A 16819-nucleotide genomic window follows, 5' to 3' on the forward strand; every position below is an offset into this window, starting at 1 on the left:
TGCCCCTGCCATTGTAGAGCTTGCCCTCGAGTCTGTAAGCCAAAAACAAAATAATAATAATAACAATTCCTTCCCCACCCCTCAAGCTGCTCTTGACCAAGGGTTTGTGCCAGCAATGTGAACCTGCCTGAAACACTCATGTTGGTACCATGCAGGGTGTTGCGGGAAAGAGAGAGTCATTGAATTTTCACCTAACTTTGGTGTTTTAAAAATTGCCATGGGTGTTATGAAGCAGGTTTCTTGGATGCCTGCATGGATACGCGATGGAGGCATGAGGATGGACCACGGATGGCATTGGAGACCCAGTGCAGATGCCAGGACAAAAAAAAAAAAGAAAAAGGCTTCTAAGGCTAGGTGCTGGCACCTGATGACGTTCTTCAATACTGTGAGCAGCTTAGATGGAGGGAGGTATTAGAAGTCCGGAGATTTGTCAGTGGTTATAATTACATGATTTGGAGACTTTTCACTGCCTGGAGTGGGTGGATTTGGAGCTAAATATTTTGATGTTTGCCCTGTTGAAATCTTGTTGTAGTTGAATATTTCTTTGCTACGCCCAATGTCATCTTTGCAGTGTTAATGGTTAGTATGTGCCATTACGTGGTTTTCTGTTTGTTAGATTTTGTTTTTGTTTTTGTTTTTCCTTTTGGCATTATGGCCCAGTTAAAAGGTCTTGCATTATGGGAATGTTTGCATATCATTTTGATGGACTATTAAGAAACTATGGGGACACTTTAAGTTGGATGTATCCATTATATTTTATATCATGTATGGTTATCAGTTGTTGGGGCCATAGGTTGAATGTGGTGGTATGATTCAGGTGTGCCCCTGAACTTAGGCGTTGTGAATGCTAGGTCCCCAGTTGATGGTGACTTGGACATTAATGCCTCCTGATGGTGCTATATCATTCGGGATAGGATAATTGGTGTTAGAACTGCTTCCACTTGCTAGTGTTTGGAACACTGTCCTGCTGCTGTTGTCATTCTGATGTTGGGCAGAAGGAGATAGCTACCATCTATTCATACCACTGATCTCCCCTGCCATCAAGGAGTTTCCCTTTGTGTCTGGAAGCCAATATAATCCCCCTCATTTTTTCCTACAAGCTGCTCTTGGTCAGGTATTTTGGTTCCAACAATGAAAACCTGACAGCCACAGGTAGGGTCTCACTGTAGCCCAGGTTAGCCTGGAATACAGTATTCAGCCTTGGCGTGGCCTCGAACTCACGATGGTCCTGCTCCCGCATCCTCCCAACCGCTCAGATTTAAGGCAGTAAAGAGATAGAGATAGATTGGTTGCCCCAGGACCTGTAGCTACTGCAAACAAACTCTAGATGAAGGCAGTACCTTCTGCATGTGGCTTATATGGGTACCGGGAAATAAAAGCTGGGTTTTCTGGCATAATTGGCCACTGCCTTATGTGCTAAGACATCTCTCCAGCCCAGCTCGGTTTTTTTTTTTTGAGGAAGGGTCTCACTATTCCATGCTGTCCTTGAACTACCTGTGATTCTCCATCATTTGCCCCCTCAGTACTGAGACTAAGACATGCAATACCACTATATTGCCCAGACTGGCCTTCATATTTCTAAATACCCTATGATTGTACTTCCTACAGTCTCTCTCTGTTTCAAAAATGCTGAACCAATGGCGGTGCACACTTCAGAAACATTGAGCCTTTCTCATTGTCAATGACAATGATAAGTGCAGCGCAGGCACGTGTACTCAAACCTCCTCTAATATTGGTTTGTGAGAGAAGGAAGGAATTGTTTGAGCACACATTCTGAAGGGCTACGATCTGTCCTAGTTGGGAAAAGAGTGACAGGCGTATGAGTCGCCTGGTGACGTTGCATCTACAACCTTAATCTAAGAGAGATGATCCTTGTGCCTAGGTGCCTTTCTCCCTTTTCCATTCTTTATTTTGTTAGTGGCCCCTTTGCCAGGGAGTTCAGGAAGCCTGGTTTTCTGTACCAGCTCCCCATCATATGCCCTAATCTGCCCTGTGGGAGTTCAAATTGGAAGACACCCAGTTCCTATTGGAAATTAGAGCTTTGGGGTGATCACTTACTCTTTCTTCTTAGCCTTTAGGGGACAATGGAAAACACACGCAATTGAGATGATGTTGCTTTATACACGGTGATGCCCTTGTGTTTGGGACATACAAGTATATATGAATGGGATGTGCTCATGTCGGCCCATTCCCTTGCTGAGTAAGAAGTGGACTAGACGAGGCGTCTATCTTTAGTGGTGAGGTGGGTTTCTTTAAGACGGCAGATAGAAGGATCCAGCCTTCTAATCGATCCAGAAAGCCTATGTCTTGTGATGGGTGAATCAAGACCATTAATATTTAAGGTTTTTACAGTGAGGTTTGAATTAGTCACCGCTATGATGAGGTGTTTTATTTGGTTGGGCACTTACTTGTGTTATGTATTGTTTTGAGCCTGGTATATGTAGCTCATTGTTAAGATTTATTACATTTTTACTATTACATTGCCCTCAAGAGCATCAGTGAGGGGAACCATGACACAGAATGCACTTCTCGAACCGCAAACTCCTAATTCTTTCTGCCCAGGCTTCAGCCATTTTCCCTGTGCTGGGAAAAAACTGGGACCTGGAGTATTGAATCTTGGCCCTTAGGCTTCATAGGCAATTGGCTTAACTGCTAAGCCATCATCCCTCCAGCGCCGATGAGCCTGTTGATGTGTGCTGTCATCCCCAATGGAAAGGATTAGGTATCTGTTGCAGGCATTACCACCTCGCGTTGTGTCTGTTTCTGCAGAAATTCAAGTGGCCGCTTCCTACTGGGAGCCTGGAGGTCTTTCTGCTCTCAGCACTTGACTGTGTCTGAAATCCAGGTTTACAGCACGCTGCTTGTTGATCACTGTTTAAGCCTTAGGCGGTGCTCCAAGCCCAGCTTTCTTCCTAATTGGCAGTTCCCCATGAAATCTGGAAGCCTCTGAAACCATTTTCGTGTAGACCAGGTCCTCCCGCATGTAGTCACGGTCTGGGCAATTGTGCCTAGCTCTGGGCTAAGTCGTCATGGAGGAACTAGGACCGGGCTCCTTGTCCTCACCTAGCCCTGGACTTGGTAACATTGTGTCATTCCTGGAATCACACGGCACTGTCTTACACTGCTATGGGCTGCTTATTGCTGAGGTGAATTTAAAATATATATATATACTTTATTGCCATTTATTTAGGTGTGAGAGGGAAAGAGACAAAGTGAGATAGAGAAAGGAGAAAGAGAAGGGGTTCGCCAGGGCTTCCAGCTACTGCAAATGAACTCCAGATGCATATGCCAAACATCTGCATCTGGCCTACATGGGTACTGGAGAATGAAACCTAGGCAAGCGCCTTAACTCCTGAGCCATCTCTCCAGCACAGATAAATTTTAACGTATTCTTTCTGTTTTCCTTTCTTTTGTCTTTTGCTTTTTAAGGAAGGGTCTCACTCTAGCTCAGTCTGACCTAGAAATCACTATGAATCTCATGGTGGTCTCGAACTTATTTAAATCTCCACACCTCTGCCTCCCACGTGCTGGGATTCAAGGTTTGTGCCATTACAACAGACTTTTCAAATGTTTTATGTAAATTTTTACTTATTTCTTTGAGATAGATCGAGAAATTAATGGAAAGAGAAAGATGGGGTGGAGATCTGAGAGTGAGACAAAGAGAGAGGGAGTTAGAGTGATGGCACGACAGGGCCTCAACTCACTGCAAACAATCTGTGGACACATTTCCCACTTATATATGTGTTTTACATGGGGACTGGGAATTGAACCTGGGTCCTTAGGCTACAAAGGCAAGTGCCTTGGCTGCTTAACCATATTTCCATCCCATATACACATTTCATAATAGGGAAATTTAATTTTTATAAAGTCTCCCTTCCTTCATGTTCTCACAGTGGGTGATGCTACCTTGACAGGACCTGCATTATAGGTGGGAAAGCATGATTGCAACAAAAGAGAAGAGAGACTAAATTGGAAAATGGCAGGGTTCGTTAAGGGGGTATTGGTTTGGGAAAGGTACTGTTTTGAGAGGATTTGACGAGTGCACACAGATTATAATTAAAGAAGGTGTTTTCTGCACACACTCATGTGGGCTGAATTTCAAACACTCTCAGACACACACAGACAATGTCATGCACATGCACACAAGACACATTCACATGAAAAATTTGCATATCATCCTCATCTCTTTGTTTGAATTTAGTTTTAATTTTATTTATTTGTTTGAGTGTGACAGACAGCGAGAAAGAGAGACAGAGAGAGAGAGAGAGAGAATGGGCGTGCTACGGCCTCCAGCCACTTCAAACAAACTCCAGATGCATGCGCCCCTTGTGCATCTGGCTGATGTGGTTCCTGAGCAATCGAACCTCAAGCCGGAGTTCTTAGGCTTCACAGGCAAGCGCTTTACTGCTAAGCTATCTCTCAAGCCCATTATCTCATTTTTTGAGCCAAGCACAATAGACTGGCCTTTAATTTATTTTTATTTTTTAATGAGAAAGAGACATAATTGGCAGTCTAGGGCCTCCAGGCAATGTAATGGAACTCCACATGCATTTGCTGTGTTGAGTGTATGTGTGACCTTCAACATGCATCAGCTCATGTGTCTTTATTATGTAGGTACTAGGTTGTCGAAAATGGGACTTTTGGCTTCACAGGACAGTGCCTTAACCAGTTATCCATAACTCCACTCTTCCACTTTGTTTTTTTATATACATATTACCTTTTTATGTGTAGCTGAGAGGGCTGGGATGTGTCAGAGAGAGGGTGGGGAGAGAGAGAGATAGGCAGAGAGACAGAATGGATGTGCCAGAGTCCCCTAGCATGTAATGTCAGATTCATGCCCCACTTTGTTCCTCTCCCTCTCTCTCTGTCTCTCGCTCTGTGTTTTTATTGTATTTTTTTCTTTAATTCTTAAGGCAGTGTCTCAGTCTATCCCAGGCTGACCTAAATTTACTATATAGCATCAGGTTTGACTTGAAATCACAGCTGTCCTCCTACTTCTGCTTCCTGAGCACTGGAATTAAACCTGTGTACCACCATGCCCTGATTGTACAGTGAACTGAAGCCAGACCCTAACTATTTGCAAGGAAACACCTTTATCACTCTGCCATCTGTCTAGGCCCATTCAACTTATCTTTTTGTGTTTTTCCAGTTTTTGTGGTAGAGTCACACACTGGGCCAGGATAACCTGGAATTAACTAGGTAGGCAACAATTAGTTATCGTTATGCCCTCTAAGGGAAAGAAGCGGTAGGATACATACCTTCCTAGGGAAAGTCAGAGTTAAATGAAGGAAATTTCATCAGCAGAAGATGCAAGTGAGAGCTCACTAAAGCTCTTGGTCTGGTTAGTGACATCAGAAAGTAAAGGAGGATGGTCAGAAAACCCATTGGTTTGGCAAAGTTTTGACATCAGGAAGTCACATTTGGATCAGCTTTGTCACCTCCTTTATTTTGTGGGGTGTGTGTGTACACATGCATGCAGATGCACTCACACCCTAAGAAAATGGATCTTTTGATTTTACTCTTCTCAGCAAAATGATAAAATACGTTAAGAATGAATGGGCTAAAGAGTAGGCTTAGCGATTAAGGCATTTGCCTGCAACTCTTTTTAACGCCTGTAATTTTCTGCCAGAGCACTTCAACCACAACACAAGTAAAGAGTAAAGCAAAGGAAACTGGATAGAATTGTTGGTGAAAATATGTTTGATAACATTAAAATATTTATTTTGAGTAGGCATGGTGTTGATTGCCATTATTACCAGCGCATGGAATGCAAAGGGAGGAGGATTGCTTGTGCTCTGTCTCTCTCACTCTGTCTGTCTGTCTGTCTCTTTCTCACTCTCACTTTCAACACTTAATTCACTTTTTTGTACTCCATTTTATGATTTTATTACAAAAGCTTTCTAATTCCTAAACAAGTTTCCCTGGTTTTGTGAACTGGTATACTTAAACATTTCACATCATTCAAAACATTTATTCATCTGCCATGTGTAAATATTTTAACAACAGAATCATAGTTAAAAGGCAGAAAAGACATGTACTTTTTCAGTTTCTTCTTAGGTGAACATTCCAAAACTCGGGTAAATTCTGAGTCTTCACAGTCTTGTCTTTTCTTTTTTTCACTTTGGTAACCACTGGAGTCACTGGCTTGGAAAACTGGGTCCTGTTTCTCCTGGTGCCTTTTTTCCTCATCGACTCTTCCTCCCAGAGGTCATTCACATTTCCACTAATAGTTTGGTCCACATCTTCCTTAGGGGTGACATCTGCAACACCTACTAGCTCCATGCCCACACCATCTGCCTCAAAGATTTTTGGGTGCTCCTTTTTCTTCTTCTTCTCTTTCTTTGGCTCTTGCTCTGTGAGGCAATTTACATGATCACTAATATGTAGGTCCATCTCATCCTGTAGTGTGACATCTGCAAAATCTGTGAGTGCTGTGGCACCACCCTCTGTCTCACAAGTTTCTGAGTCTTTCTTTTTCTTATTCATCCTTGGCTTTTGTTCCAAGACACCATTCACATTAGCAGTTGTCTCTAGGTACACCTCTTCCTGTGGGGTGACTGCCAAATCCGTGAGCTCCGTGGTGCTACCACCTGCCTCAGAGGATTCTGGATCTTTCTTCACCATCTTTTTCTTCTTTGAAACTTTTGCAACAATTTCTTCAATGTCAGTATCTACTACATATTCAGAAGCCTTATAGCTCTTGGATTGTAACCTTGTAATATTCAGTTTTCCTCAAATGCAAAATGCTCCAGCTGCATCAGAATCTAAACAAAATGCTTCAAATTCCAGTTCATCACCCACGTTTATCTCCAAAGTTTGCCACTGCTCATATGACATCTGCTCAGGTTTAGGGATAGAGGCATTAAAACAACCATGCACTAAACAGCCACTGTGACTAGAAGACACCTTATCAACTGTGCCCATCAAGTTATGTCGAGGTTCAGGGCAAAAAATTACAAAATCGGCTTCAATGTTAAGATGAATGTGTCCTTGATCACCATAAATGTCTCCCAGTTTACCCACAAGTTTGATGTTATCATATGCGATAGGGACACCTAAAAGGCGAGGCTTCAGGGACTTAGTTTTCACAGCAAACTCGTCCACAGCAACCGGGCAAACGTTGTCAGCATGGAGCCAGTGGCCTGGGCCTCCGGGGTCAGCCGGGTATGCGCCGAGCAGCTCATCCTGGGCACAGCTGACTTCCCCTGCACCTGTCAGGGCTTCCATGCACTCCGGACAGGGAGCCTGAGCGAGCGCCGGCACGTGCATGGACGCGGCCGGCTCCCGTACCTCTCCGAGTAGCGCAGGAGCACTGCATCCAGCTGCTCGCGGATCCCCGTGCGCTTCCGGTGCAGGTAGCAGGGCGACAGGGCGATGTGCCTGCAGTGCGCCCGACCACCAGGCACGAGTAGCGGCTGTTCACCAGCGCACAGGCCGTGGCGTACGTCGGCAACTACAGGCATGACAGGACGCTGGCGGGTGTCATCAAGGGCCTCCCCGAGAGCCATTGGGGCCGAGGCGAGGGGGCGCAGCCGGCAGCCATGCGACCTGTGTGGTTCTCTCGACGCTTCAACACTTAGTTACAAGAAGAGAGATAGGGAGAAGAGAGAAACAATGGGCACTCCAGGGCCTGTAGTTGCTGCAATCTCCAGATATGTGCACCGTTTTTACCTCTTCTTTACATGTAAACTGTAGAATCAAACCTGGGTCATAGGGCCTTGCAAGTAAGTGCCTTAACTGCCAAGCCTCACTCTGTGTATCTATTAAATGTATGTATGTGCATATATATATATATATATATATATATATATATATATATATATATATATATATATATATATGCACATACACACAATCTTTTGCATTCCATTTCCATGGAACTGCTCAAAATTAAAATAACCTTTCCAACATTGGATTCTTGTTTTACAGAAAAATATAACTGACATTGGAAATGTATTTCTTACACTGACAGGGTATGTATGTGTCTGCACATGCATATGTGGGGAAAAGAGGACGACATTCAGTGTCCTGTTTGATCACTTCTCCAAATTGTTTCCCTGAAACAGACAGTTTTCTCTCTTATTGACTATCTCCTTTCCCCTAACTCTGTCTCTTCAGATATGTATGAAATAATACAATCACAAGTTTATTCTTAGTTATTTTAATTTTATGTTGAGGACCTTATAACTTGTGAAAGAGAGGAGGGAGGCAAAAATTTAGATATCATGCCACACCCAAAGTGACAGAAGCGAGAGGCACCTACCTTCCTAGGGAAAGTCAAAAGGAACCTTTGGAAATTTCATCAGTAGAGAAAGCAAGGGAGAGCTCAACAAGCTCTTGTTCTTCTTAGTGACCACTGGAAATGAAGGAGGAGGGGCCGTTAGGAATGGAATGGGCTGTAGGGAAGGCTTAGCAATTAAGGCATTTGCCTGCATGGCCAAAGGAACCAGGTTCAATTCCCCAGGACCCACGTTATTCAGATTAAAGAGGGGGTGCATGTCTCTGGAGTCCATTTGCAATGGCTGGAGGCACTACTGCACCAATGCTCTCTCTCCCTCCCCTGTTCTCTCTTTCTCCCTCTTTCTCTACACAATAAGTAACAATAAATACATGGAATTACGTGTATGGTAGACAGTTATTTTAACTTCGAATACCATGCCCACATGGTCAAGTAAATGTTCAGAAAATTTTACTTTGGTTTCTGTTTCCCTGGGCCTTTAAGCTTTCTTCTATAATCCTCAGAATTAACTAGCTTCAAAATTATCTTTCTCTAGAGAGAACATATGTTTGTACTTTTCTGTTATCTTAGTTTGATATGATGCTCTTTTGTTCCTATTATAATGGTCTTGTGTAGATAGGTCTTGTGTAGATAGTGTGAGGCACTGTGAGGACATGGATATCCAGGTCACTTTCTGTCTGGAAGAGCACGTTGTAAGGAGTCCTGCCCTTTCTTGGGCTAATATATTCTTAACGCCACCTTTTCCACAGTGGACCCTTAGCCTTGGAAGGTGTGATAGAGAAATTTCAGTGCAGGAACTCCTGTCACCTCTATCCATCGCCTTCCTTCCTTCTGAGTCATCACAAGGTTACTGCCAACTGGAAAAAACAGTTTCTCTACCAAAAGTGAGAATACCATTAATACATAGGTAGGAACATTAAGAGAAGTGATTTCTGGGCAGATTGATGTGCATAGTATATCCAGACAGCAAAGATGTTACACATCTAGGCCTCAAGATTACACCTATTTTACGTTTGCACTATCAGGGATGTATTTCCTCCCATGGAGCATCCTCTAGTCCAGTTAGAGGGCAGTTGGCGTCCACTATGACAAATTATCACTATTTCACCCATTGGCTCATTGAGCATGGCTGGCAAAATATAAGGCTTTCAGGTTCCACTGATGTTTTGCTCCTTTTTTTTTTTTCTTTCTTTTTTTGGTTTTTCGAGAGAGGGTCTCACTTTAGCCCATGCTGGCCTGGAATTCACTATAGAGACTCAGGGTGGCCTCAAACTCATGGAAATCCTGCTACTTCTTCCTCCCATGTGCTGGGATTAAAGGTGTGCACCACCATGCCTGGCTTGCTCCAGTTTTTGATAAGGCTTATGTGACTCAGGATTGTGTATTGAACTCAGGCTGGCAGGCTTTACAATCAGGCAACATTAGCCACTGAGGCATATTCCCAGCTTCTTAATTGTGGAGCCCAGGCTGGTTTCATACTCCTGGTCCTCCTGCCCCTGATCCTATAGGAATTCTGAACAGTGTGTGCCATCACACCTGGCCCTTCCACTTTTTGTTATTTATTTAATGGCAAGTAGATAGATAGGTAGATAGATAGGTAGATAGATAGGTAGATAGATAGGTAGATAGATAGATAGATAGATATCTGTCTGTCTATCTCGCTCTATATATACACATGCACACATATATATATGTATGTAGGTAGGTAGGTATGTGTTAATGTATATATCACCAGATTGTTGGCTGGAAAGTCTCAGGAATCTGACTGTTCCTGCCACTCAATTGCTGGCTATATCTGCGTTTTACATATGTATTGTGTGTGAAAACTGAGGTACTCCTGCTTTTGTATGTTGCAGTTATCCTCTCATTGGTGCCACAGAATGCCTGACCAAACCAGCTAATGGGAGGAAAGTTGTTGGAGACTCTTCAGTGACTGGAGTTGGTGGACTTGGAGGTAAGTAGTTTGATGTTTGTCCTGTTGAAATCTTGTTGTAGTTGAATATTTCTTTGCTACGCCCAATGTCATCTTTGCAGTGTTAATGGTTAGTATGTGCCATTAAGTGGTTTTCTGTTTTTTGTTGTTTTTGTTTTTCCTTTTGGCATTATGGCCCAGTTAAAAGGTCTTGCATTATGGGAATGTTTGCATATCATTTTGATGGATTATTAAGAAACTATGGAGACACTTTAAGTTGGATGTATCCATTGTATTTTATATCATGTATGGTTATCAGTTGTTGGGGGCCATAGGTTGAATTTGGTGGTATGATTCAGGTGTGCCCCTGAACTTCGGTTTTGTGAATGCTAGGTCCCGAGTTGATGGTGACTTGGACATTAATGCCTCCTGCTGGTGGTATATCATTCGGGATAGGATAATTGGTGTTAGAAATGCTACCACTTGCTAGTGTTTGGCACAATGTCCTGCTGCTGTTGTCATTCTCAGGTTGGCCACAAGGTGATAGCTATCATCTACTCATGCCATTGATCTCCCCTGACATCAAGGAGCTTCCCTTTGAGTCTGGAAGCCAATAAAATCCCCCATATTTTTTTTTATAGCAGCTGTTCTTCCTCAGGTATTTTTGTTCCCACAATGAAAACCTGACAGCCACAGGTAGGGTCTCACTGTAGCCCAGGCTAACCTGGATTACACTATTCAGCCTTGGCGTGGCCTTGAAATCATGGGGGTCATGCTCCTGCTTCCTCTCAACTGCTCAGATTTAAGGCAGATAAAGAGATAGAGAGACATTGGTCGCAACAGGGCCTGAACCTACTGCAAACAAACTCTAGATGAAGGCAGTACCTTCTGCATCTGGCTTATGTGGGTACTGGGAAATGAAAGCTGGGGTTTTTTTGGCATAATTGGCAACTGCCTTATCTGATAAGACATCTCTCCAGCCCTGCTTGTTTGTTTTTGAGGTAAGGTCTCACTACAGCCTAGGATAACCTAGCACTCAGTAGTTCCATGCTGGCCTTGAACTTTCTGTGATTCTCCATCATTTGCCCCCTGAGTACCGAGACTAAGGTGTGCAATACCACTATATTGCCCAGACTGCCCTTAATTTTTCTATATACTCAATGATGTACCTCCTACAGTCTCTCTCTGTTTCAAGAATGCTGAACCAATGGCGGTGGTACCCACATTCTCACCGTTAATGACAATGATAAAAGTGTAGCGCAGGCAAGTGTACTTAAACCTCCTCTAAGATTGGTTTGTGAGAGAAGGAAGGAATTGTTTGAGCACACATTTTGAAGGGCTAACATCGATCCTAGTTGGGAAAAGAGTGACAGGCATATGAGTCAGCTGGTGACATCGCATCTACAACGTTAAACTAAGAGAGATGATCCCCATGACTAGGTGCTTTTCTCCCTTTTCCATTCTTTATTTTGTTAGTGGCCTCTACCAGGGAGTTCAGGAAGCCAGATTTTCTGTACCAGCTCCCCATCATATGCCCTAATCTGCCCTGTGGGAGTTCAACTTGGAAGACAACCAGTTCCTAATGGAAATAAGAGCTCTGTGGTGATCACTTACTCTTTCTTCCTAGTGGACAATGGAAAACACACGCAGTTAAGATGATGTTGCTTTATACACGGTGATGCCCTTGTGTTTGGGACATACACGTTTATATGAATAGTATATGCTCATGTCAGCCCATTCCCTTTCTGAGTAAGAAGTGGACTAGACGAGGTGTCTATCTGCAGTGGTGAGGTGGGTTTGTTTAAGACGGCAGATAGAAGAATCCAGCCTTCTAATCGATCCAGAAAGCCTGTGTCTTGTGGTGGGTGAATCAAGGCCATTAATGTTTAAGGTTTTTACAGTGAGGTTTGAATTAGTCACTGCTATGATGAGGTGTTTTATTTGCTTGGGCACTTACTTGTGTTATGTATTGTTTTGAGCCTGGTATATTTAGCATATTGTTAAGATTTATTACATTTTTACCTATTACATTGCCCTCAAGATCATCAGTGCGGGGACCCATGACACAGAATACACTTCTCGAACCGCAAACTCCTAATTCTTTCTGCCCAGGCTTCAGCCATTTTCCCTGTGCTTAGAAGGCAAAAGGAGTATTCACATTTGCATAGGGGTTAAAGTTGCACATATTTTCCCCTTTAGAAGTTAAGAATGCACTCGATGTCTACAGCGTCACGAACAGGGTGTTGCTGAGGCAAGAAAGGGGCTGAACTGTCATATATGAAGTCTCAAGTGCTCTGTAAGGTCTGCAGGTCATTGATTCCACAAAATGCCTGACCAAACCAGCTCATGGGAGGAAAGTTGTTTACTTTCTTGCCTTTGTGTACTTGGCAATCAAACCTCAGACATTCGGCTGTTAGCATGCATCTTATCCCTGGGCTATCTATCCAACCCTCCCTCTCTGTCTTTTGAAAGATGGTCTCTTTCCATCCTGAAAGGCAAGTATGTTAACCAACTGAGCCATCAGGCCAGCAAGTGTTGCTCCCTTAGTTTTATATAGTTCTTTTGGCCTTGTGTGATGGCTTAGTGGTTAAGGCACTTGCCCACATAGTCTACGGAGTCAGGTTTGATTCCCCAGTATCCATGTCACCCAGATGCATAAGGTGATGTCTGATTCTAGAATTCATTTGCATGCCCATTCTTTCTCTGCCTCTTTCCCTCCCTCCCTCTCTATTTCTTTTAAATATGCCAAAATATTTGAGGGATGGCGATATGGCTTCACGCCTAACATGCTTGCCTGTGAAGCCTAAGGAGCCATGTTTAATTGTCTAGATCACATCTAAGCCAGAGGCACAAGGTGGTGCATGTAACTGGATTTGGTTATCAATGGCTAGTGGCCCAGGTGCAACCAGTTTCTCTCTGTCTCTCTTTCTCTCTCTCTCTCAATCCTTTTCCTCATCGTTACTGAAATAAAAATAAAAGTAGTTAAAATGTTTTATTTATATATTAACTTACTCTTGTGTGTGTTTGAGATGGTGGGGCGGAGAATGGAAAAGGGGTGCACCAGGACCTGCAGACACTGCACATAAGCTCAACAACTATGTTCCACCATATGCTCCTGAACTAAATATGTTCTGGGGAATTGAAACTGGATCCTTAGTCTTTACCGGCCGTACCTCAATCCCTAGGCCATCTCTCTGACCCCATTGTTTCCTTTTTCATTGCTATCTGCAGAAGAGCAAGAATAAATGATGATGATGTGCCCTCACACCTCTGTGTGTCAGTGCCTGCTAACTGACAAATAGGCTGTAGAGATGACTGATGCTTTCTTCTACCAGTTCCTGTCTGTCACATAGCAAGGAGTCTGTGCACATGCATTCGGTGAATGAAAAAGCAAATGTTACTGTGCAGAATGTTGCAAATCAAGTAAGGAGAAAGTAAAGGTTTTCAGAATGATCTGAGAGCAGGAAACATTCACATACCCAAGGCACCCTTCACTCCTAATGACTCTCCCGTTCCACTAACTCTGGCTCTACAAAAATCCAGGAAATAATACATCAAGTTAACTCTGAATTATTTTGACTTTATGTTGAGAACCTTTCAACTTGTTGAGGGAAGGAGGAGGGAAGCAGGCAAACAATGAGTGATCATGATGCCCTCTATCAGAAAGAAGCTGTAGCATACATACTTTCCTGGGGAAAGTCAGAGGCAAATGAAGTAAATTTCATCAACAGAAGATGGAAGTGAGAGCTAACAAAAGCTCTTGGTCTCGTTAGTGACATCAGGAAGTAAAGGAGGATGGTCAGATAACCCATAGGTTTGCAAAAGTGTTTACACCAGCAAGTCACATCTGGGTAGCTTTGTCCCCTCCTTTATTTTGTCTGGTGTGTGCATGTACACATGAGTGCATATGCACTCACACCCTAAGAAAATGGATGATTTCATTTTACTCTACTCAGCAAAATGATAAAATATGTTAAGAAGGGATGGGCTAGAGAGTAGCCTTAGCAATTAAGGCATTTGCCTGCAATGCCAAATACTCTGGACACAGGTTCGCCAGATGCACAAGGGGGTACATAGGTCTGGAGTTCATTGGCAGTCTCTGGAGGCCTTGTTGTGACAATTTTTACTCTACCTTCCTTTCTCAATATCTCTCTTTCTCCCTCTCTATCGATGTAGGAAAGGAATAAAAATAAAATGTGTTGTACAACTGTTAAGAATGACCCTGTTTGGGTGGTGAAAAGGTAGTATTTTCCCTCCTTCAGTCAAAAAATTTGATTTAAGTGATATCACTTTCTGCTGGTCTTTAAGGTGTCTTTTGAGAAGTCAGCTGTCACATGATTTGCAATACTCACCCTTTTGGATTTCTTTTATTCAAGGACTGGAGAAATGCCTGAAAGGCCAGGTTAGTTTCCTGCCAAGTCTATTGACCTAAGTTCTATTTTCCGTTTCCCACATACATCTCGATGCACAGTACTGCTTGCATCTAGAGTTCATTTGCAGTGCAGAGAGATCCTGGTGATCAGTTGTCATGCTCTCTCTTTCTCTCTATGTCTCTCTTCATTCTCTCTCTGCATGCCAATAAATAAAAGCTTTAAAACATATAAACTGAAATGTTGGGCATGAAAGTTTGTTTTCTTTAATCCCAGCAGTTGTTAGGCTGATATAGTAGGATTACGTAGTTCAAAGTCAGTGTGGGCCTACAGAGTGAGTTCAAGGCCGAGAGTGAGATCATAACTGCAAACAAGCAAATCCGAATTCTTCCTGTGAGTTGAGTTTTTGTTAGAATATTGATTAATTTCTCCAGGTTTGCTGAAATCTCATGGATTTCCCTTAACAACAAGGTTTTAAAAACTTCTTCAGTGTACTTTTTGGACATACCTAATATCTGGTTAGTGTCTGGCACTTTATACTTACGTCCTGCTTCTCTGTCCTACAAACGCCCATGCAAACATGCACAAGCCTTTTGATTTGCATGCACCAGAGACCATATGTGGAGGTGAAAGGACAACTTTTGGTGTATGTCCTCTCCTTCCTTTTTGAGACAGTCTCTTATTTAGCATGCTGGTGCATTTCTGTGGTTCTGTGCCTTGGCCTCCTATTTTCTCATAGGTGCACTGTGATTACCAGCTGTTTACTATGGATTTTGCTTGTGATGTGGGTTCTGTGGATCACAACTCAGGTACAGGATCAGTTTTTAGATATACATTGAGAGAGAGGGGAGGGACAATGAGCATGCCAAGGCCTCCAGCCCCTGCCAATGAACTCTAGCCGAATGTAACACCTTACGCACATGACTTTTCCAGGCTACTGTGGAATCCAAGATAAGTCCTTTTGGCTTGGCCAGAAAGTGCCTTCACCACTGACTTAACTCTCCAGCTGTTCATGAGCAGTCCTTGTTTCTGATTTATTGGTGACAAAGGACAAAAAACGGGGTGGGGGGGGACTTTGAGCGAACTACAGTGGGTACACCAGGCCCTCCAGCTATGGCAAGGGAACTCCAGTTACATGTGCCACCATGTTTTCTTGTTTAACTGGGACCTGTAGTATTGAATCTTGGCCCTTAGGCTTCATAGGTAATTGCCTTAACTGCTAAGCAATCATCACTCTAGCCCCCATGTTCAGTTCTTCATGCCTCTTGATGTGTGCTGTCATCCCCAATGGAAAGGATTAGGTATCTGTTGCAGGCTTTACCACCTCGCATTGGGTCTGTTTTTGCAGAAATTCAAGGGGCCGCTTCCTACTGGGAGCCTGGAGGTCTTTCTGCTCTCAGCACTTGACTGTTCCTGAAATGCAGGTTTTACTGCACGCTGATTGTTCATCACTGTTTGAGCCTTAGGTGGTGCTCCAAGCTCAGCTCTCTTATAAATCACCGGTTCCCCATGAAATCTGGAAGCCTCTGAAACCGTTTAACTGTAGACCCCGTCCTCCCCACATGTAGTCACGGTCTGGGCAATTGTGCCTAGCTCTGGGCAAAATCGTCATGGAGGAACTAGGACCGTGCTTCTGTCCTCACCTAGCCCTGGACTTGGTAACATGTGTCATTCCTTGAATCACACGGCACTGTCTTACACTGCTATGTGCTGCTGATTGCTGCGGTGAATTTATAAAATATATATACTTTATTGTCATTTATTTAGGTGTGAGAGGGAAAGAGACAAAGTGAAATAGAGAAAGGGAGAAAGAGAACAGTTTCGCCAGGGCTTCCAGCGACTGCACACGAACTCCAGATGCATATGCCAACATCTGCATCTCTCTTCCATTGGTACAGGATAATGAACCCTAGGCATGCGCCTTAACTCCTGAGCAATCTCTCCAGCACAGACAAATTTAAAGTACTCTTTCTGTTTTCCTTTGTTTTGTCCTTTGCTTTTTGATGAAGGGTCTCACTCTCACTCAGTCTGACCTAGAATTCACTATGAATCTCGTGATCAACTCAAACTTATTTAAATCTCCACACCTCTGCCTCCCACGTGCTGGGATTGAAGGTTTATGCCACTACAACAGACTTTTCAAAAGTTTTATGTAAATATTTACTTACTTATTTGAGATAGATCGAGAAAGTAATGGAAAGAGAAAGAGGGGATGGGGATCTGAGAGTGAGACAGAGAGAGAGGGAGTTAGAGTGATGGCACGACAGGGCCTCAACTCACTGCAAACAATCTGTGGAC

The 16819-nt window shown here is 43.3% G+C and overlaps 1 pseudogene; it reads right to left on the reverse strand.

Annotated features, from left to right (window-relative positions):
* Window positions 1-5974: 5974 nt before the first annotated feature.
* On the reverse strand, window positions 5975-7543 carry LOC123457446 (annotated as a pseudogene).
* Between the last annotated feature and the right edge of the window lie 9276 nt (window positions 7544-16819).

This window comes from Jaculus jaculus, unplaced genomic scaffold (genome assembly GCF_020740685.1).
Source record: "Jaculus jaculus isolate mJacJac1 unplaced genomic scaffold, mJacJac1.mat.Y.cur mat_scaffold_49_1_773495_arrow_ctg1, whole genome shotgun sequence".
Taxonomy (NCBI): domain Eukaryota; kingdom Metazoa; phylum Chordata; class Mammalia; order Rodentia; family Dipodidae; genus Jaculus; species Jaculus jaculus.